Below are 25,087 nucleotides of genomic sequence, written 5' to 3'. Positions count from 1 at the left end.
TACAGGTTTACTGTATACCTTGCACTTTCTTATTGACGATGAAACATAGAAATTGCATCGGAATTAAATTCAAAAGGCACAATGCCGACTTAAGTACAAGAAGACTGACACTCTAACTCTCTATGATTTGAACCTCTCCTGTGAGTCCAGTTTTAGATTCCGATGCTTCACTTCAGGTTTACTGGCTACCTTGCACCTTCTTATTGACGATCAAACACAGAAATTGCATTGGAATTAAATTCAAAAGGCACAATGCCGACTTAAGTGAAAGAGGCCTGAAACTCTCGCTTTCTATGATTTGAACCTCTCCTGTGAGTCCAGTTTTAGATTCCGATGCTTCACTTCAGGTTTACTGGCTACCTTGCACCTTCTTATTGACGATGAAACACAGAAATTGCATTGGAATTAAATTCAAAAGGCACAATTACGACTTAAGTACTAGAGGACTGACACTCTAATTATCTATGATTTAAACCCCTCCTGTGAGTACAATTTAGATTCCGATGCTTCTCTTCAGGTTTGCTGCATCCCTTGGCTCTTCTAATTGACGATGAAACACAGAAATTGCATCCGAATTTAATACAAAAGCCACAATGCCGACTGAAGTACAAGAGGACTGACACTCTAACTTTCTATGATTTGAACCTCTCCTGTGAGTCCAGTTTGAGATTCCGATGCTTCACTTCTGGTTTACTGTATCCCTTGGACCTTCTTATTGACGATGAAACACAGAAATTGCATCCGAATTTAATACAAAAGGCACAAAGCCGACTTAGGTACAAGAGGACGGACACTGTCCTTTTCCATGATTTGAACCTCTCCTGTGAGTCCAGTTTTAGATTCCGATGCTTCACTTCAGGTTTACTGTATACCTTGGACCTTCTTATTGACGATGAAACACAGAAATTGCATCCGAATTTAGTACAAAAGGCACAATGCCGACTTAAGTATAAGAGGACTGACACTCTGACTTTCTATGATTTGAACCTCTCCTGTGAGTCCAGTTTTAGATTCCGATGCATCACTTCAGGTTTACTGTATCCCTTAGACCTTCTTATGGACGACGAAACACAGAAATTGCATCGGAATTTAATACAAAAGGGACAATGCCGACATAAGTACTAGCGGACTGCACTCTAAATTTCTATGATTTGAACCTCTCCTGTGTGTCCAGTTTTAGATTCAGATGCTTCACTTCAGGTTTACTGTATCCCTTGGACCATCTTATTGACGATGAAATACAGAAATTGCATCCGAATTTAGTACAAAAGGCACAATGCCGACTTAAGTAAAAGAGGCCTGACACTCTCTCTTTCTATAATTTGAACCTCTCCTATGAGTCCAGATTTAGATTCCGATGCTTCACTTCAGGTTTACTGTATACCTAGCACCTTCTTATTGACGATGAAACTTAGAAATTGCATCGGAATTAAATTCAAAATGCACAATGCCGACTTAAGTACAAGAGGACAGACACTCGAACTCCCTATGATTTGAACCTCTCCTGTGAGTCCAGTTTTAGATTCCGATGCTTCACTTCAGGTTTACTGGCTACCTTGCACCTTCTTATTGACGATGAAACACAGAAATTGCATTGGAATTAAATTCAAAAGGCACAATGGCGACTTATGTACTAGAGGACTGACACTCTAATTATCTATGATTTAAACCCCTCCTGTGAGTACAGTTTTAGATTCCGATGCTTCACTTCAGGTTTGCTGCATCCCTTGGCTCTTCTAATTGACGATGAAACACAGAAATTGCATCCGAATTTAATACAAATGCCACATGCCGACTTAAGTACAAGAGGACTGACACTCTCACTTTCTATCATTTGAACCTCTCCTGTGAGTCCAGTTTTAGTTTCCGATGCTTCACTTCAGGTTTACTGCATACCTTGCAACTTCTTATTGACGATGTAGCACAGAAATTGCATCCGAATTTAATACAAAAGGCACAATGCCGACTTAAATACAAGAGGACTGACACTCTCACTTTCTATGATTTGAACCTCTCCTGTGAGTCCTGTTTTAGATTCCGATGCTTCACTTCAGGTTTACTGTATCCCTTGGACCTTCTTATTGGCGATGAAACACAGAAATTGCATCCGATTTTATTACAAAAGTCACAATGCCAACTTAAGTATAAAAGGAAGGACACTCTCCTTTTCTATGATTTGAACCTCTCCGTTGAGTCCAGTTTTGATTCCGATGCTTCACTTCAGGTTTACTGAATCCCTTGGACCTTCTTATTGACGATGAAACACAGTAATTGCATCCGAATTTAATACAAAAGGACAATGCCGACTTAAGTAAAAGAGGACCGACACTCTCACTTTCTGTGATTTGAACCTCTCCTGTGAGTCCAGTTTTAGATTCCGATGCTTCACTTCAGGTTTACTGTATACCTTGCACAGCCTATTGACGATGAAACACAGAAATTGCCTCGGAATTAAATTCAAAATTCACAATGCCGACATAAGTACTAGCGGACTGACACTCCAACTCTCTATGATTTGAACCTCTCCTGTGATTCCAGTTTTAGATTCCGATGCTTCACTTCAGGTTTACTGTATACCTTGCACCTTCTTATTGACGATGAAACACAGAATTTGCATTGGAATTAAATTCAAAAGGCACAATGCCGACTTAAGTGAAAGAGGCCTGAAACTCTCGCTTTCTATGATTTGAACCTCTCCTGTGAGTCCAGTTTTAGATTCCGATGCTTCACTTCAGGTTTACTGGCTACCTTGCACCTTCTTATTGACGATGAAACACAGATATTGCATTGGAATTAAATTCAAAAGGCACAATGGCGACTTAAGTACTAGAGGACTGACACTCTCATTATCTATGATTTAAACCCCTCCTGTGAGTACAGTTTTAGATTCCGGTGCTTCACTTCAGGTTTAATGCATACCTTGCAACTTCTTATTGACGATGTAGCACAGAAATTGCATCCGAACTTAATACAAAAGGCACAATGCTGACTTAAGAACAACAGGACTGACACTCTACATGTCTATGATTTGAACCTCTCCTGTGAGTCCAGTTTTAGATTCCGATGCTTCACTTCAGGTTTACTGTTTCCCTTGGACCTTCTTATTGACGATGAAACACAGAAATTGCATCCGATTTAATACAAAAGGCACAATGCCGACTTATGTACTAGAGGACTGACACTCTCCCTTTCTATGATTTGAAACTCTCCTGTGAGTCCAGTTTTAGATTCCGATGCTTCACTTCAGGTTTACTGTATCCCTTGGACCTTCTTATTGACGATGAAACACAGAAATTGCATCCAAATTTAATACAAAAAGCACAATGCCGACTTAAGTAAAAGAGGACTGACACTCTCACTTTCTGTGATTTGAACCTCTCCTGTGAGTCCAGTTTTAGATTCCGATGCTTCACTTCAGGTTTACTGTATACCTTGCACCTTCTTATTGACGATGAAACACAGAAATTGCATTGGAATTAAATGCTAAAGGCACAATGCCGACTTAAGTACAAGAGGACTGACACTGTCGTTCTATGATTTGAACCCCTCCTGTGAGTCCAGTTTTAGATTCTGATGCTTCACTTCAGGTATGCTGCATCCCTTGGATCTTCTAATTGACGAAGAAACACAGAATTTGCATCGGAATTTAATACAAGAGGCACAATGCCGACTTAAGTACAAGAGGACTGACACTCTCACTTTCTATGATTTGAACCTCTCCTGTGAGTCCAGTTTTAGATTCCGATGCTTCACTTCAGGTTTACTGCATACCTTGCAAATTCTTATTGACGATGTAGCACAGAAATTGCATCCGAATTTAATACAAATATGCACAATGCCGACTTAAGTACAAGAGGACTGACACTCTGTCGTTCTATGATTTGAACCTCTCCTGTGAGTCCAGTTTTAGATTCCGATGCTTCACTTCAAGTTTACTGGCTACCTTGCACCTTCTTATTGACGATGAAACACAGAAATTGCATTGGAATTAAATTGAAAAGGCACAATGCCGACTTAAGTACAAGAGCACTGACACTCTAATTATCTATGATTTGAACCCCTCCTGTGAGTCCAGCTTTAGATTCCGATGCTTCACTTCAGGTTTGCTGCATCTCTTGGATCTTCTAATTGACGATGAAACACAGTTATTGCATCCGAATTAAATACAAAAGGCACAATGCCGACTTAAGTACAAGAGGACTGACACTCTCACATTCTATCATTTGAACCTCTCCTGTGTGTCCAGTTTTAGATTCCGATGCTTCACTTCAGGTTTACTGCATACCTTGCAACTTCTTATTGACGATGTAGCACAGAAATTGCATCCGAATTGAATACAAAAGGCACAATGCCGACTTAAGTACAAGAGGACTGACACTCTCTTTTTCTATGATTTGAATCTCTCCTGTGAGTCCAGTTTTAGATTCCGATGCTTCACTTCAGGTTTACTGTATCCCTTGGACCTTCTTATTGACGATGAAACACAGAAATTGCATCCGATTTTAATACAAAAGTCACAATGCCGACTTGAGTAAAAGAGGACTGACACTCTCACTTTCTGTGATTTGAACCTCTCCTGCGAGTCCAGTTTTAGATTCCGATGCTTCACTTCAGGTTTACTGTATACCTTGCACCTTCTTATTGACGATGAAACACAGAAATTGCATTGGAATTAAATGCAAAAGGCACAATGCCGACTTAAGTACAAGAGGACTGACAATCTAACTATCTATGATTTGAACCCCTCCTGTGAGTCCAGTTTTAGATTCCGATGCGTCTCTTCAGGTTTGCTGTATCCCTTGGACCTTCTAATTGACGATGAAACACAGAAATTGCATCCGAATTAAATACAACAGAGACAATGCCGACTTAAGTACAAGAGGACTGACACTCTGTCGTTTTATGATTTGAACCACACCTGTGAGTCCAGTTTTAGATTCCGATGCGTCACTTCAGGTTTACTGTATCCCTTGGACCTTCTTATTGACGATGATACACAGAAATTGCATTGGAATTAAATTCAAAAGGCACAATGCCGACTTAAGTACAAGAGGACTGACACTCTCACTTTCTATGATTTGAACCTCTCCTGTGAGTCCAGTTTTAGATTCCGATGCTTCACTTCAGGTTTACTGTATCCCTTGGACCTTCTTATTGGCGATGAAACACAGAAATTGCATCCGATTTTAATACAAAAGTCACAATGCCAACTTAAGTATAAAAGGAAGGACACTCTCCCTTTCTATGATTTGAACCTCTCCGTTGAGTCCAGTTTTGATTCCGATGCTTCACTTCAGGTTTACTGAATCCCTTGGACCTTCTTATTGACGATGAAACACAGTAATTGCATCCGAATTTAATACAAAAGGACAATGCCGACTTAAGTAAAAGAGGACCGACACTCTCACTTTCTGTGATTTGAACCTCTCCTGTGAGTCCAGTTTTAGATTCCGATGCTTCACTTCAGGTTTACTGTATACCTTGCACAGCCTATTGACGATGAAACACAGAAATTGCCTCGGAATTAAATTCACAATTCACAATGCCGACATAAGTACTAGCGGACTGACACTCCAACTCTCTATGATTTGAACCTCTCCTGTGATTCCAGTTTTAGATTCCGATGCTTCACTTCAGGTTTACTGTATACCTTGCACCTTCTTATTGACGATGAAACACAGAATTTGCATTGGAATTAAATTCAAAACGCACAATGCCGACTTAAGTGAAAGAGGCCTGAAACTCTCGCTTTCTATGATTTGAACCTCTCCTGTGAGTCCAGTTTTAGATTCCGATGCTTCACTTCAGGTTTACTGGCTACCTTGCACCTTCTTATTGACGATGAAACACAGAAATTGCATTGGAATTAAATTCAAAAGGCACAATGGCGACTTAAGTACTAGAGGACTGACACTCTAATTATCTATGATTTAAACCCCTCCTGTGAGTACAGTTTTAGATTCCGATGCTTCACTTCAGGTATGCTGCATCCCTTGGATCTTCTAATTGACGAAGAAACACAGAATTTGCATCGGAATTTAATACAAGAGGCACAATGCCGACTTAAGTACAAGAGGACTGACACTCTCACTTTCTATGATTTGAACCTCTCCTGTGAGTCCAGTTTTAGATTCCGATGCTTCACTTCAGGTTTACTGCATACCTTGCAAATTCTTATTGACGATGTAGCACAGAAATTGCATCCGAATTTAATACAAATATGCACAATGCCGACTTAAGTACAAGAGGACTGACACTCTGTCGTTCTATGATTTGAACCTCTCCTGTGAGTCCAGTTTTAGATTCCGATGCTTCACTTCAGGTTTACTGGCTACCTTGCACCTTCTTATTGACGATGAAACACAGAAATTGCATTGGAATTAAATTGAAAAGGCACAATGCCGACTTAAGTACAAGAGGACTGACACTCTAATTATCTATGATTTGAACCCCTCCTGTGAGTCCAGTTTTAGATTCCGATGCTTCACTTCAGGTTTGCTGCATCTCTTGGATCTTCTAATTGACGATGAAACACAGTTATTGCATCCGAATTAAATACAAAAGGCACAATGCCGACTTAAGTACAAGAGGACTGACACTCTCACATTCTATCATTTGAACCTCTCCTGTGTGTCCAGTTTTAGATTCCGATGCTTCACTTCAGGTTTACTGCATACCTTGCAACTTCTTATTGACGATGTAGCACAGAAATTGCATCCGAATTGAATACAAAAGGCACAATGCCGACTTAAGTACAAGAGGACTGACACTCTCTTTTTCTATGATTTGAATCTCTCCTGTGAGTCCAGTTTTAGATTCCGATGCTTCACTTCAGGTTTACTGTATCCCTTGGACCTTCTTATTGACGATGAAACACAAAAATTGCATCCGATTTTAATACAAAAGTCACAATGCCGACTTGAGTAAAAGAGGACTGACACTCTCACTTTCTGTGATTTGAACCTCTCCTGCGAGTCCAGTTTCAGATTCCGATGCTTCACTTCAGGTTTACTGTATACCTTGCACCTTCTTATTGACGATGAAACACAGAAATTGCATTGGAATTAAATGCAAAAGGCACAATGCCGACTTAAGTACAAGAGGACTGACAATCTAACTATCTATGATTTGAACCCCTCCTGTGAGTCCAGTTTTAGATTCCGATGCGTCTCTTCAGGTTTGCTGTATCCCTTGGACCTTCTAATTGACGATGAAACACAGAAATTGCATCCGAATTAAATACAACAGAGACAATGCAGACTTAAGTACAAGAGGACTGACACTCTGTCGTTTTATGATTTGAACCACACCTGTGATTCCAGTTTTAGATTACGATGCGTCACTTCAGGTTTACTGTATCCCTTGGACCTTCTTATTGACGATGATACACAGAAATTGCATTGGAATTAAATTCAAAAGGCACAATGCCGACTTAAGTACAAGAGGACTGACACTCTCACTTTCTATGATTTGAACCTCTCCTGTGAGTCCAGTTTTAGATTCCGATGCTTCACTTCAGGTTTACTGTATCCCTTGGACCTTCTTATTGGCGATGAAACACAGAAATTGCATCCGATTTTAATACAAAAGTCACAATGCCAACTTAAGTATAAAAGGAAGGACACTCTCCCTTTCTATGATTTGAACCTCTCCGTTGAGTCCAGTTTTGATTCCGATGCTTCACTTCAGGTTTACTGAATCCCTTGGACCTTCTTATTGACGATGAAACACAGTAATTGCATCCGAATTTAATACAAAAGGACAATGCCGACTTAAGTAAAAGAGGACCGACACTCTCACTTTCTGTGATTTGAACCTCTCCTGTGAGTCCAGTTTTAGATTCCGATGCTTCACTTCAGGTTTGCTGCATCCCTAGGCTCTTCTAATTGACGATGAAACAAGAAATTGCATCCGAATTTAATACAAAAGCCACAATGCCGACTGAAGTACAAGAGGACTGACACTCTAAATTTCGATGATTTGAACCCCTCCTGTGAGTCCAGTTTTAGATTCCGGTGCTTCACTTCAGGTTTACTGCATACCTTGCAACATCTTATTGACGATGTAGCACAGAAATTGCATCCGAATTTAATACAAATATGCACAATGCCGACTTAAGTACAAGAGGACTGACACTCTGTCGTTCTATGATTTGAACCTCTCCTGTGAGTCCAGTTTTAGATTCCGATGCTTCACTTCAGGTTTACTGGCTACCTTGCACCTTCTTATTGACGATGAAATACAGAAATTGCATTGGAATTAAATTGAAAAGGCACAATGCCGACTTAAGTACAAGAGGACTGACACTCTATCTATGATTTGAACCCCTCCTGTGAGTCCAGTTTTAGATTCCGATGCTTCACTTCAGGTTTGCTGCATCCCTTGGATCTTCTAATTGACGATGAAACACAGATATTGCATCCGAATTTAATACAAAAGGCACAATGCCGACTCAAGTAAAAGAGGACTGACACTCTCGCTTTCTATGATTTGAACCTCTCCTGTGAGTCCAGTTTTAGATTCTGATGCTTCACTTCAGGTTTACTATATACCTTGCACCTTGTTATTGACGATGAAACATAGAAATTGCATCGGAATTAAATTCAAAAGGCACATTGCCGACTTAAGTACAAGAGGACTGACACTCTCCCTTTCTATGATTTGAACTTCTCCTGTGAGTCCAGTTTTAGATTCCGATGCTTCACTTCAGGTTTACTGTATACCTTGCACCTTCTTATTGACGATGAAACACAGAAATTGCATTGGAATTAAATTCAAAAGGCACAATGCCGACTTAAGTGAAAGAGGCCTGACACTCTCACTTTCTATGATTTGAACCACTCCTGTGAGTCCGGTTTTAGATTCCGATGCTTCACTTCAGGTTTACTGGCTACCTTGCACCTTCTTATTGACGATGAAACACAGAAATTGCATTGGAATTAAATTCAAAGGGCACAATGCCGACTTAAGTACAAGAGGACTGACACTCTAACCATCTATGATTTGAACCCCTCTTGTGAGTCCAGTTTTAGATTCCGATGCTTCACTTCAGGTTTGCTGCATCCCTTGGACCTTCTAATTGACGATGAAACACAGAAATTGCATCCGAATTTAATACAAAAGGCACAATGCCGACTTAAGTACAAGAGGACTGACACTCTAAATTTCGATGATTTGAACCCCTCCTGTGAGTCCAGTTTTAGATTCCGATGTTTCACTTCAGGTTTACTGCATACCTTGAACTTCTTAATGACGATGTAGCACAGAAATTGAATCCGAACTTAATACAAAAGGCACAATGCCTACTTAAGTACAAGAGGACTGACACTCTACATTTCTATTATTTGAACCTCTCCTGTGAGTCTAGTTTCAGATTCCGATGCTTCACTTCTGGTTTACTGTATCCCTTGGACCTTCTTATTGACGATGAAACACAGAAATTGCATCGGAATTTAATACAAAAGGCACTATGCCGACATAAGTACTAGCGGACTACACTCTAACTTTCTATGATTCGAACCTCTCCTGTGTGTCCTGTTTTAGATTCAGATGCTTCACTTCAGGTTTACTGTATCCCTTGGACCTTCTTATTGACGATGAAATACAGAAATTGCATCCAAATTTATTTCAAAGTGCACAATCTCGACTTAAGTAAAAGAGGCCTGACACTCTCTCTTTCTATGATTTGAACCTCTCCTATGAGTCCAGTTTTAGATTCCTATGCTTCACTTCAGGTTTACTGTATACCTAGGACCTTCTTATTGACGATGAAACATAGAAATTGCATCGGAATTGAATTCAAAAGGCACAATGCCGACTTAAGTACAAGAGGACTGACACTCTAACTCTCAATGATTTGAACCTCTCCTGTGAGTCCAGTTTCAGATTCCGATGCTTCACTTCAGGTTTACTGGCTACCTTGCACCTTCTTATTGACGATGAAACACAGAAATTGCATTGGAATTAAATTCAAAAGGCACAATGCCGACTTAAGTACAAGAGGACTAACACTCTAATTATCTATGATTTCAACCCCTCCTGAGAGTCCAGTTTTAGATTCCGATGCTTCACTTCAGGTTTGCTGCATCCCTTGGATCTTCTAATTGACGATGAAACACAGAAATTGCATCCGAATTCAATACAAAAGGCACAATGCCGACTTAAGTACAAGAGGACTGACATCTCACTTTCTATGATTTGAACCTCTCCTGTGAGTCCAGTTTTAGATTCCGATGCTTCACTTCAGGTTTACTGTATACCTTGGACCTTCTTATTGACGATGAAACACAGAAATTGCATCCGAATTTAGTACAAAAGGCACAATGCCGACTTAAGTAAAAGAGGCCTGACACTCTCTGTTTCTATGATTTGAATCTCTCCTATGAGTCCAGTTTTAGATTCAGATGCTTCACTTCAGGTTTACTGTATACCTAGGACCTTCTTATTGACGATGAAACACAGAAATTGCATTGGAATTAAATTGAAAAGGCACAATGCCGACTTAAGTACAAGAGGACTGACACTCTAATTATCTATGATTTGAACCCCTCCTGTGAGTCCAGTTTTAGATTCCGATGCTTCACTTCAGGTTTGCTGCATCTCTTGGATCTTCTAATTGACGATGAAACACAGTTATTGCATCCGAATTAAATACAAAAGGCACAATGCCGACTTAAGTACAAGAGGACTGACACTCTCACATTCTATCATTTGAACCTCTCCTGTGTGTCCAGTTTTAGATTCCGATGCTTCACTTCAGGTTTACTGCATATCTTGCAACTTCTTATTGACGATGTAGCACAGAAATTGCATCCGAATTGAATACAAAAGGCACAATGCCGACTTAAGTACAAGAGGACTGACACTCTCTTTTTCTATGATTTGAATCTCTCCTGTGAGTCCAGTTTTAGATTCCGATGCTTCACTTCAGGTTTACTGTATCCCTTGGACCTTCTTATTGACGATGAAACACAGAAATTGCATCCGATTTTAATACAAAAGTCACAATGCCGACTTGAGTAAAAGAGGACTGACACTCTCACTTTCTGTGATTTGAACCTCTCCTGCGAGTCCAGTTTTAGATTCCGATGCTTCACTTCAGGTTTACTGTATACCTTGCACCTTCTTATTGACGATGAAACACAGAAATTGCATTGGAATTAAATGCAAAAGGCACAATGCCGACTTAAGTACAAGAGGACTGACAATCTTACTATCTATGATTTGAACCCCTCCTGTGAGTCCAGTTTTAGATTCCGATGCGTCTCTTCAGGTTTGCTATATCCCTTGGACCTTCTAATTGACGATGAAACACAGAAATTGCATCCGAATTAAATACAACAGAGACAATGCCGACTTAAGTACAAGAGGACTGACACTCTGTCGTTTTATGATTTGAACCACACCTGTGAGTCCAGTTTTAGATTCCGATGCGTCACTTCAGGTTTACTGTATCCCTTGGACCTTCTTATTGACGATGATACACAGAAATTGCATTGGAATTAAATTCAAAAGGCACAATGCCGACTTAAGTACAAGAGGACTGACACTCTCACTTTCTATGATTTGAACCTCTCCTGTGTGTCCAGTTTTAGATTCCGATGCTTCACTTCAGGTTTACTGTATCCCTTGGACCTTCTTATTGGCGATGAAACACAGAAATTGCATCCGATTTTAATACAAAAGTCACAATGCCAACTTAAGTATAAAAGGAAGGACACTCTCCCTTTCTATGATTTGAACCTCTCCGTTGAGTCCAGTTTTGATTCCGATGCTTCACTTCAGGTTTACTGAATCCCTTGGACCTTCTTATTGACGATGAAACACAGTAATTGCATCCGAATTTAATACAAAAGGACAATGCCGACTTAAGTAAAGGAGGACCGACACTCTCACTTTCTGTGATTTGAACCTCTCCTGTGAGTCCAGTTTTAGATTCCGATGCTTCACTTCAGGTTTACTGTATACCTTGCACAGCCTATTGACGATGAAACACAGAAATTGCCTCGGAATTAAATTCACAATTCACAATGCCGACATAAGTACTAGCGGACTGACACTCCAACTCTCTATGATTTGAACCTCTCCTGTGATTCCAGTTTTAGATTCCGATGCTTCACTTCAGGTTTACTGTATACCTTGCACCTTCTTATGGACGATGAAACACAGAATTTGCATTGGAATTAAATTCAAAACGCACAATGCCGACTTAAGTGAAAGAGGCCTGAAACTCTCGCTTTCTATGATTTGAACCTCTCCTGTGAGTCCAGTTTTAGATTCCGATGCTTCACTTCAGGTTTACTGGCTACCTTGCACTTTCTTATTGACGATGAAACACAGAAATTGCATTGGAATTAAATTCAAAAGGCACAATGGCGACTTAAGTACTAGAGGACTGACACTCTAATTATCTATGATTTAAACCCCTCCTGTGAGTACAGTTTTAGATTCCGATGCTTCACTTCATGTATGCTGCATCCCTTGGGTCTTCTAATTGACGAAGAAACACAGAATTTGCATCGGACTTTAATACAAGAGGCACAATGCCGACTTAAGTACAAGAGGACTGACACTCTCACTTTCTATGATTTGAACCTCTCCTGTGAGTCCAGTTTTAGATTCCGATGCTTCACTTCAGGTTTACTGCATACCTTGCAAATTCTTATTGACGATGTAGCACAGAAATTGCATCCGAATTTAATACAAATATGCACAATGCCGACTTAAGTACAAGAGGACTGACACTCTGTCGTTCTATGATTTGAACCTCTCCTGTGAGTCCAGTTTTAGATTCCGATGCTTCACTTCAGGTTTACTGGCTACCTTGCACCTTCTTATTGACGATGAAACACAGAAATTGCATTGGAATTAAATTGAAAAGGCACAATGCCGACTTAAGTACAAGAGGACTGACACTCTAATTATCTATGATTTGAACCCCTCCTGTGAGTCCAGTTTTAGATTCCGATGCTTCACTTCAGGTTTGCTGCATCTCTTGGATCTTCTAATTGACGATGAAACACAGTTATTGCATCCGAATTAAATACAAAAGGCACAATGCCGACTTAAGTACAAGAGGACTGACACTCTCACATTCTATCATTTGAACCTCTCCTGTGTGTCCAGTTTTAGATTCCGATGCTTCACTTCAGGTTTACTGCATACCTTGCAACTTCTTATTGACGATGTAGCACAGAAATTGCATCCGAATTGAATACAAAAGGCACAATGCCGACTTAAGTACAAGAGGACTGACACTCTCTTTTTCTATGATTTGAATCTCTCCTGTGAGTCCAGTTTTAGATTCCGATGCTTCACTTCAGGTTTACTGTATCCCTTGGACCTTCTTATTGACGATGAAACACAGAAATTGCATCCGATTTTAATACAAAAGTCACAATGCCGACTTGAGTAAAAGAGGACTGACACTCTCACTTTCTGTGATTTGAACCTCTCCTGCGAGTCCAGTTTTAGATTCCGATGCTTCACTTCAGGTTTACTGTATACCTTGCACCTTCTTATTGACGATGAAACACAGAAATTGCATTGGAATTAAATGCAAAAGGCACAATGCCGACTTAAGTACAAGAGGACTGACAATCTAACTATCTATGATTTGAACCCCTCCTGTGAGTCCAGTTTTAGATTCCGATGCGTCTCTTCAGGTTTGCTGTATCCCTTGGACCTTCTAATTGACGATGAAACACAGAAATTGCATCCGAATTAAATACAACAGAGACAATGCCGACTTAAGTACAAGAGGACTGACACTCTGTCGTTTTATGATTTGAACCACACCTGTGAGTCCAGTTTTAGATTCCGATGCGTCACTTCAGGTTTACTGTATCCCTTGGACCTTCTTATTGACGATGATACACAGAAATTGCATTGGAATTAAATTCAAAAGGCACAATGCCGACTTAAGTACAAGAGGACTGACACTCTCACTTTCTATGATTTGAACCTCTCCTGTGTGTCCAGTTTTAGATTCCGATGCTTCACTTCAGGTTTACTGTATCCCTTGGACCTTCTTATTGGCGATGAAACACAGAAATTGCATCCGATTTTAATACAAAAGTCACAATGCCAACTTAAGTATAAGAGGAAGGACACTCTCCCTTTCTATGATTTGAACCTCTCCGTTGAGTCCAGTTTTGATTCCGATGCTTCACTTCAGGTTTACTGAATCCCTTGGACCTTCTTATTGACGATGAAACACAGTAATTGCATCCGAATTTAATACAAAAGGACAATGCCGACTTAAGTAAAGGAGGACCGACACTCTCACTTTCTGTGATTTGAACCTCTCCTGTGAGTCCAGTTTTAGATTCCGATGCTTCACTTCAGGTTTACTGTATACCTTGCACAGCCTATTGACGATGAAACACAGAAATTGCCTCGGAATTAAATTCACAATTCACAATGCCGACATAAGTACTAGCGGACTGACACTCCAACTCTCTATGATTTGAACCTCTCCTGTGATTCCAGTTTTAGATTCCGATGCTTCACTTCAGGTTTACTGTATACCTTGCACCTTCTTATGGACGATGAAACACAGAATTTGCATTGGAATTAAATTCAAAACGCACAATGCCGACTTAAGTGAAAGAGGCCTGAAACTCTCGCTTTCTATGATTTGAACCTCTCCTGTGAGTCCAGTTTTAGATTCCGATGCTTCACTTCAGGTTTACTGGCTACCTTGCACCTTCTTATTGACGATGAAACACAGAAATTGCATTGGAATTAAATTCAAAAGGCACAATGGCGACTTAAGTACTAGAGGACTGACACTCTAATTATCTATGATTTAAACCCCTCCTGTGAGTACAGTTTTAGATTCCGATGCTTCACTTCAGGTTTGCTGCATCCCTAGGCTCTTCTAATTGACGATGAAACAAGAAATTGCATCCGAATTTAATACAAAAGCCACAATGCCGACTGAAGTACAAGAGGACTGACACTCTAAATTTCGATGATTTGAACCCCTCCTGTGAGTCCAGTTTTAGATTCCGGTGCTTCACTTCAGGTTTACTGCATACCTTGCAACTTCTTATTGACGATGTAGCACAGAAATTGCATCCGAATTTAATACAAATATGCACAATGCCGACTTAAGTACAAGAGGACTGACACTCTGTCGTTCTATGATTTGAACCTCTCCTGTGAGTCCAGTTTTAGATTCCGATGCTTCACTTCAGGTTTACTGGCTACCTTGCACCTTCTTATTGACGATGAAATACAGAAATTGCATTGGAATTAAATTGAAAAGGCACAATGCCGACTTAAGTACAAGAGGACTGACACTCTATCTATGATTTGAACCCCTCCTGTGAGTCCAGTTTTAGATTCCGATGCTTCACTTCAGGTTTGCTGCATCCCTTGGATCTTCTAATTGACGATGAAACACAGATATTGCATCCGAATTTAATACAAAAGGCACAATGCCGACTCAAGTAAAAGAGGACTGACACTCTCGCTTTCTATGATTTGAACCTCTCCTGTGAGTCCAGTTTTAGATTCTGATGCTTCACTTCAGGTTTACTATATACCTTGCACCTTGTTATTGACGATGAAACATAGAAATTGCATCGGAATTAAATTCAAAAGGCACATTGCCGACTTAAGTACAAGAGGACTGACACTCTCCCTTTCTATGATTTGAACTTCTCCTGTGAGTCCAGTTTTAGATTCCGATGCTTCACTTCAGGTTTACTGTATACCTTGCACCTTCTTATTGACGATGAAACACAGAAATTGCATTGGAATTAAATTCAAAAGGCACAATGCCGACTTAAGTGAAAGAGGCCTGACACTCTCACGTTCTATGATTTGAACCACTCCTGTGAGTCCGGTTTTAGATTCCGATGCTTCACTTCAGGTTTACTGGCTACCTTGCACCTTCTTATTGACGATGAAACACAGAAATTGCATTGGAATTAAATTCAAAAGGCACAATGCCGACTTAAGTACAAGAGGACTGACACTCTAACCATCTATGATTTGAACCCCTCTTGTGAGTCCAGTTTTAGATTCCGATGCTTCACTTCAGGTTTGCCGCATCCCTTGGACCTTCTAATTGACGATGAAACACAGAAATTGCATCCAAATTTAATACAAAAAGCACAATGCCGACTTAAGTAAAAGAGGACTGACACTCTCACTTTCTGTGATTTGAACCTCTCCTGTGAGTCCAGTTTTAGATTCCGATGCTTCACTTCAGGTTTACTGTATACCTTGCACCTTCTTATTGACGATGAAACACAGAAATTGCATTGGAATTAAATGCTAAAGGCACAATGCCGACTTAAGTACAAGAGGACTGACACTGTCGTTCTATGATTTGAACCCCTCCTGTGAGTCCAGTTTTAGATTCCGATGCTTCACTTCAGGTATGCTGCATCCCTTGGATCTTCTAATTGACGAAGAAACACAGAATTTGCATCGGAATTTAATACAAGAGGCACAATGCCGACTTAAGTACAAGAGGACTGACACTCTCACTTTCTATGATTTGAACCTCTCCTGTGAGTCCAGTTTTAGATTCCGATGCTTCACTTCAGGTTTACTGCATACCTTGCAAATTCTTATTGACGATGTAGCACAGAAATTGCATCCGAATTTAATACAAATATGCACAATGCCGACTTAAGTACAAGAGGACTGACACTCTGTCGTTCTATGATTTGAACCTCTCCTGTGAGTCCAGTTTGAGATTCCGATGCTTCACTTCAGGTTTACTGGCTACCTTGCACCTTCTTATTGACGATGAAACACAGAAATTGCATTGGAATTAAATTGAAAAGGCACAATGCCGACTTAAGTACAAGAGGACTGACACTCTAATTATCTATGATTTGAACCCCTCCTGTGAGTCCAGTGTTAGATTCCGATGCTTCACTTCAGGTTTGCTGCATCTCTTGGATCTTCTAATTGACGATGAAACACAGTTATTGCATCCGAATTAAATACAAAAGGCACAATGCCGACTTAAGTACAAGAGGACTGACACTCTCACATTCTATCATTTGAACCTCTCCTGTGTGTCCAGTTTTAGATTCCGATGCTTCACTTCAGGTTTACTGCATACCTTGCAACTTCTTATTGACGATGTAGCACAGAAATTGCATCCGAATTGAATACAAAAGGCACAATGCCGACTTAAGTACAAGAGGACTGACACTCTCTTTTTCTATGATTTGAATCTCTCCTGTGAGTCCAGTTTTAGATTCCGATGCTTCACTTCAGGTTTACTGTATCCCTTGGACCTTCTTATTGACGATGAAACACAGAAATTGCATCCGATTTTAATACAAAAGTCACAATGCCGACTGGAGTAAAAGAGGACTGACACTCTCACTTTCTGTGATTTGAACCTCTCCTGCGAGTCCAGTTTTAGATTCCGATGCTTCACTTCAGGTTTACTGTATACCTTGCACCTTCTTATTGACGATGAAACACAGAAATTGCATTGGAATTAAATGCAAAAGGCACAATGCCGACTTAAGTACAAGAGGACTGACAATCTAACTATCTATGATTTGAACCCCTCCTGTGAGTCCAGTTTTAGATTCCGATGCGTCTCTTCAGGTTTGCTGTATCCCTTGGACCTTCTAATTGACGATGAAACACAGAAATTGCATCCGAATTAAATACAACAGAGACAATGCCGACTTAAGTACAAGAGGACTGACACTCTGTCGTTTTATGATTTGAACCACACCTGTGAGTCCAGTTTTAGATTCCGATGCGTCACTTCAGGTTTACTGTATCCCTTGGACCTTCTTATTGACGATGATACACAGAAATTGCATTGGAATTAAATTCAAAAGGCACAATGCCGACTTAAGTACAAGAGGACTGACACTCTCACTTTCTATGATTTGAACCTCTCCTGTGAGTCCAGTTTTTGATTCCGATGCTTCGCTTCAGGTTTACTGCATACCTTGCAAATTCTTATTGACGATGTAGCACAGAAATTGCATCCGAATTTAATACAAATATGCACAATGCCGACTTAAGTACAAGAGGACTGACACTCTGTCGTTCTATGATTTGAACCTCTCCTGTGAGTCCAGTTTTAGATTCCGTTGCTTCACTTCAGGTTTACTGGCTACCTTGCACCTTCTTATTGACGATTAAACACAGAAATTGCATTGGAATTAAATTGAAAAGGCACAATGCCGACTTAAGTACAAGAGGACTGACACTCTAATTATCTATGATTTGAACCCCTCCTGTGAGTCCAGTTTTAGATTCCGATGATTCACTTCAGGTTTGCTGCATCTCTTGGATCTTCTAATTGACGATGAAACACAGTTATTGCATCCGAATTAAATACAAAAGGCACAATGCCGACTTAAGTACAAGAGGACTGACACTCTCACATTCTATCATTTGAACCTCTCCTGTGTGTCCAGTTTTAGATTCCGATGCTTCACTTCAGGTTTACTGCATACCTTGCAACTTCTTATTGACGATGTAGCACAGAAATGGCATCCGAATTGAATACAAAAGGCACAATGCCGACTTAAGTACAAGAGGACTGACACTCTCTTTTTCTATGATTTGAATCTCTCCTGTGAGTCCAGTTTTAGATTCCGATGCTTCACTTCAGGTTTACTGTATCCCTTGGACCTTCTTATTGACGATGAAACACAGAAATTGCATCCGATTTTAATACAAAAGTCACAATGCCGACTTGAGTAAAAGAGGACTGACACTCTCACTTTCTGTGATTTGAACCTCTCCTGCGAGTCCAGTTTTAGATTCCGATGCTTCACTTCAGGTTTACTGTATACCTTGCACCTTCTTATTGACGATGAAACACAGAAATTGCATTGGAATTAATTGCAAAAGGCACAATGCCGACTTAAGTACAAGAGGACTGACAATCTAACTATCTATGATTTGAACCCCTCCTGTGAGTCCAGTTTTAGATTCCGATGCGTCTCTTCAGGTTTGCTGTATCCCTTGGACCTTCTAATTGACGATGAAACACAGAAATTGCATCCGAATTAAATACAACAGAGACAATGCCGACTTAAGTACAAGCGGACTGACACTCTGTCGTTTTATGATTTGAACCACACCTGTGAGTCCAGTTTTAGATTCCGATGCGTCACTTCAGGTTTACTGTATCCCTTGGACCTTCTTATTGACGATGATACACAGAAATTGCATTGGAATTAAATTCAAAAGGCACAATGCCGACTTAAGTACAAGAGGACTGACACTCTCACTTTCTATGATTTGAACCTCTCCTGTGAGTCCAGTTTTAGATTCCGATGCTTCACTTCAGGTTTACTGTATCCCTTGGACCTTCTTATTGGCGATGAAACACAGAAATTGCATCCGATTTTAATACAAAAGTCACAATGCCAACTTAAGTATAAAAGGAAGGACACTCTCCCTTTCTATGATTTGAACCTCTCCGTTGAGTCCAGTTTTGATTCCGATGCTTCACTTCAGGTTTACTGAATCCCTTGGACCTTCTTATTGACGATGAAACGCAGTAATTGCATCCGAATTTAATACAAAAGGACAATGCCGACTTAAGTAAAAGAGGACCGACACTCTCACTTTCTGTGATTTGAACCTCTCCTGTGAGTCCAGTTTTAGATTCCGATGCTTCACTTCAGGTTTACTGTATACCTTGCACAGCCTATTGACGATGAAACACAGAAATTGCCTCGGAATTAAATTCACAATTCACAATGCCGACTTAAGTACAAGCGGACTGACACTCTGTCGTTTTATGATTTGAACCACACCTGTGAGTCCAGTTTTAGATTCCGATGCGTCACTTCAGGTTTACTGTATCCCTTGGACCTTCTTATTGACGATGAAACACAGAATTTGCATTGGAATTAAATTCAAAACGCACAATGCCGACTTAAGTGAAAGAGGCCTGAAACTCTCGCTTTCTATGATTTGAACCTCTCCTGTGAGTCCAGTTTTAGATTCCGATGCTTCACTTCAGGTTTACTGGCTACCTTGCACCTTCTTATTGACGATGAAACACAGAAATTGCATTGGAATTAGATTCAAAAGGCACAATGGCGACTTAAGTACTAGAGGACTGACACTCTAATTATCTATGATTTAAACCACTCCTGTGAGTACAGTTTTAGATTCCGATGCTTCACTTCAGGTTTGCTGCATCCCTAGGCTCTTCTAATTGACGATGAAACAAGAAATTGAATCCGAATTTAATACAAAAGCCACAATGCCGACTGAAGTACAAGAGGACTGACACTCTAAATTTCGATGATTTGAACCCCTCCTGTGAGTCCAGTTTTAGATTCCGGTGCTTCACTTCAGGTTTACTGCATACCTTGCAACTTCTTATTGACGATGTAGCACAGAAATTGCATCCGAATTTAATACAAATATGCACAATGCCGACTTAAGTACAAGAGGACTGACACTCTGTCGTTCTATGATTTGAACCTCTCCTGTGAGTCCAGTTTTAGATTCCGATGCTTCACTTCAGGTTTACTGGCTACCTTGCACCTTCTTATTGACGATGAAATACAGAAATTGCATTGGAATTAAATTGAAAAGGCACAATGCCGACTTAAGTACAAGAGGACTGACACTCTATCTATGATTTGAACCCCTCCTGTGAGTCCAGTTTTAGATTCCGATGCTTCACTTCAGGTTTGCTGCATCCCTTGGATCTTCTAATTGACGATGAAACACAGATATTGCATCCGAATTTAATACAAAAGGCACAATGCCGACTCAAGTAAAAGAGGACTGACACTCTCGCTTTCTATGATTTGAACCTCTCCTGTGAGTCCAGTTTTAGATTCTGATGCTTCACTTCAGGTTTACTATATACCTTGCACCTTGTTATTGACGATGAAACATAGAAATTGCATCGGAATTAAATTCAAAAGGCACATTGCCGACTTAAGTACAAGAGGACTGACACCCTCCCTTTCTATGATTTGAACTTCTCCTGTGAGTCCAGTTTTAGATTCCGATGCTTCACTTCAGGTTTACTGTATACCTTGCACCTTCTTATTGACGACGAAACACAGAAATTGCATTGGAATTAAATTCAAAAGGCACAATGCCGACTTAAGTGAAAGAGGCCTGACACTCTCGTTTTCTATGATTTGAACGTCTCCTATGAGTCCAGTTTTAGATTCCGATGCTTCACTTCAGGTTTACTGTATACCTTGCACCTTGTTATTGACGATGAAACATAGAAATTGCATCGGAATTAAATTCAAAAGGCACATTGCCGACTTAAGTACAAGAAGACTGACACTCTAACTCTCTATGATTTGAACCTCTCCTGTGATTCCAGTTTTAGATTCCGATGCTTCACTTCAGGTTTGCTGCATCCCTTGGATCTTCTAATTGACGATGAAACACAGAAATTGCATCCGAATTTAATACAAAAGGCACAATGCCGACTTAAGTACAAGAGGACTGACACTCTCACTTTCTATGATTTGAACCTCTCCTGTGAGTCCAGTTTTAGATTCAGATGCTTCACTTCAGGTTTACTGCATACCTTGCAACTTCTTATTGACGATGTAGCACAGAAATTGCATCCGAATTTAATACAAAAGGCACAATGCCGACTTAAGTACAAGAGGACTGATACTCTCACATTCTATGATTTGAACCTCTCCTGTGAGTCCAGTTTTAGATTCCGATGCTTCACTTCAGGTTTCCTGTATCCCTTGGACCTTCTTATTGACGATGTAGCACAGAAATTGCATCCGATTTTAATACAAAAGTCACAATGCCAACTTATGTACAAAAGGACTGACACTCTCCCTTTCTATGATTTGAACCTCTCCTGTGAGTCCAGTTTTAGATTCCGATGCTTCACTTCAGGTTTGCTGCATCCCTTGGATCTTCTAATTGACGATGAAACACAGAAATTGCATCCGAATTCAATACAAAAGGCACAATGCCGACTTAAGTACAAGAGGACTGACATCTCACTTTCTATGATTTGAACCTCTCCTGTGAGTCCAGTTTTAGATTCCGATGCTTCACTTCAGGTTTACTGTATACCTTGGACCTTCTTATTGACGATGAAACACAGAAATTGCATCCGAATTTAGTACAAAAGGCACACTGCCGACTTAAGTAAAAGAGGCCTGACACTCTCTGTTTCTATGATTTGAATCTCTCCTATGAGTCCAGTTTTAGATTCAGATGCTTCACTTCAGGTTTACTGTATACCTAGGACCTTCTTATTGACGATGAAACATAGAAATTGCATCGGAATTAAATTAAAAAGGCACAATGCCGACTTAAGTACAAGAGGACTGAAACTCTAACTCTCTATGATTTGAACCTCTCCTGTGAGTCCAGTTTTAGATTCCGATGCTTCACTTCAGGTTTACTGTATCCCTTGGACCTTCTTATTGACGATGAAACACAGAATTTGCATTGGAATTAAATTCAAAACGCACAATGCCGACTTAAGTGAAAGAGGCCTGAAACTCTCGCTTTCTATGATTTGAACCTCTCCTGTGAGTCCAGTTTTAGATTCCGATGCTTCACTTCAGGTTTACTGGCTACCTTGCACCTTCTTATTGACGATGAAACACAGAAATTGCATTGGAATTAGATTCATAAGGCACAATGGCGACTTAAGTACTAGAGGACTGACACTCTAATTATCTATGATTTAAACCCCTCCTGTGAGTACAGTTTTAGATTCCGATGCTTCACTTCAGGTTTGCTGCATCCCTAGGCTCTTCTAATTGACGATGAAACAAGAAATTGAATCCGAATTTAATACAAAAGCCACAATGCCGACTGAAGTACAAGAGGACTGACACTCTAAATTTCGATGATTTGAACCCCTCCTGTGAGTCCAGTTTTAGATTCCGGTGCTTCACTTCAGGTTTACTGCATACCTTGCAACTTCTTATTGACGATGTAGCACAGAAATTGCATCCGAATTTAATACAAATATGCACAATGCCGACTTAAGTACAAGAGGACTGACACTCTGTCGTTCTATGATTTGAACCTCTCCTGTGAGTCCAGTTTTAGATTCCGATGCTTCACTTCAGGTTTACTGGCTACCTTGCACCTTCTTATTGACGATGAAATACAGAAATTGCATTGGAATTAAATTGAAAAGGCACAATGCCGACTTAAGTACAAGAGGACTGACACTCTATCTATGATTTGAACCCCTCCTGTGAGTCCAGTTTTAGATTCCGATGCTTCACTTCAGGTTTGCTGCATCCCTTGGATCTTCTAATTGACGATGAAACACAGATATTGCATCCGAATTTAATACAAAAGGCACAATGCCGACTCAAGTAAAAGAGGACTGACACTCTCGCTTTCTATGATTTGAACCTCTCCTGTGAGTCCAGTTTTAGATTCTGATGCTTCACTTCAGGTTTACTATATACCTTGCACCTTGTTATTGACGATGAAACATAGAAATTGCATCGGAATTAAATTCAAAAGGCACATTGCCGACTTAAGTACAAGAGGACTGACACCCTCCCTTTCTATGATTTGAACTTCTCCTGTGAGACCAGTTTTAGATTCCGATGCTTCACTTCAGGTTTACTGTATACCTTGCACCTTCTTATTGACGATGAAACACAGAAATTGCATTGGAATTAAATTCAAAAGGCACAATGCCGACTTAAGTGAAAGAGGCCTGACACTCTCGTTTTCTATGATTTGAACGTCTCCTATGAGTCCAGTTTTAGATTCCGATGCTTCACTTCAGGTTTACTGTATACCTTGCACCTTGTTATTGACGATGAAACATAGAAATTGCATCGGAATTAAATTCAAAAGGCACATTGCCGACTTAAGTACAAGAAGACTGACACTCTAACTCTCTATGATTTGAACCTCTCCTGTGATTCCAGTTTTAGATTCCGATGCTTCACTTCAGGTTTGCTGCATCCCTTGGATCTTCTAATTGACGATGAAACACAGAAATTGCATCCGAATTTAATACAAAAGGCACAATGCCGACTTAAGTACAAGAGGACTGACACTCTGACTTTCTATGATTTGAACCTCTCCTGTGAGTCCAGTTTTAGATTCAGATGCTTCACTTCAGGTTTACTGCATACCTTGCATCTTCTTATTGACGATGTAGCACAGAAATTGCATCCGAATTTAATACAAAAGGCACAATGCCGACTTAAGTACAAGAGGACTGATACTCTCACATTCTATGAATTGAACCTTTCCTGTGAGTCCAGTTTTAGATTCCGATGCTTCACTTCAGGTTTCCTGTATCCCTTGGACCTTCTTATTGACGATGTAGCACAGAAATTGCATCCGATTTTAATACAAAAGTCACAATGCCAACTTAAGTACAAAAGGACTGACACTCTCCCTTTCTATGATTTGAACCTCTCCTGTGAGTCCAGTTTTAGATTCCGATGCTTCACTTCAGGTTTGCTGCATCCCTTGGATCTTCTAATTGACGATGAAACACAGAAATTGCATCCGAATTCAATACAAAAGGCACAATGCCGACTTAAGTACAAGAGGACTGACATCTCACTTTCTATGATTTGAACCTCTCCTGTGAGTCCAGTTTTAGATTCCGATGCTTCACTTCAGGTTTACTGTATACCTTGGACCTTCTTATTGACGATGAAACACAGAAATTGCATCCGAATTTAGTACAAAAGGCACAATGCCGACTTAAGTAAAAGAGGCCTGACACTCTCTGTTTCTATGATTTGAATCTCTCCTATGAGTCCAGTTTTAGATTCAGATGCTTCACTTCAGGTTTACTGTATACCTAGGACCTTCTTATTGACGATGAAACATAGAAATTGCATCGGAATTAAATTAAAAAGGCACAATGCCGACTTAAGTACAAGAGGACTGACACTCTAACTCTCTATGATTTGAACCTCTCCTGTGAGTCCAGTTTTAGATTCCGATGCTTCACTTCAGGTTTACTGGCTACCTTGCACCTTCTTATTGACGATGAAACACAGAAATTGCATTGGAATTAAATTCAAAAGGCACAATGCCGACTTAAGTACAAGAGGACTAACACTCTAAATATCTATGATTTGAACCCCTCCTGTGAGTCCAGTTTTAGATTCCG

This window comes from Schistocerca piceifrons, chromosome X (assembly GCF_021461385.2).
Source record: "Schistocerca piceifrons isolate TAMUIC-IGC-003096 chromosome X, iqSchPice1.1, whole genome shotgun sequence".
Taxonomy (NCBI): Eukaryota; Metazoa; Arthropoda; class Insecta; order Orthoptera; family Acrididae; genus Schistocerca; species Schistocerca piceifrons.
Note: the sequence above shows the minus strand (reverse complement) of the source record.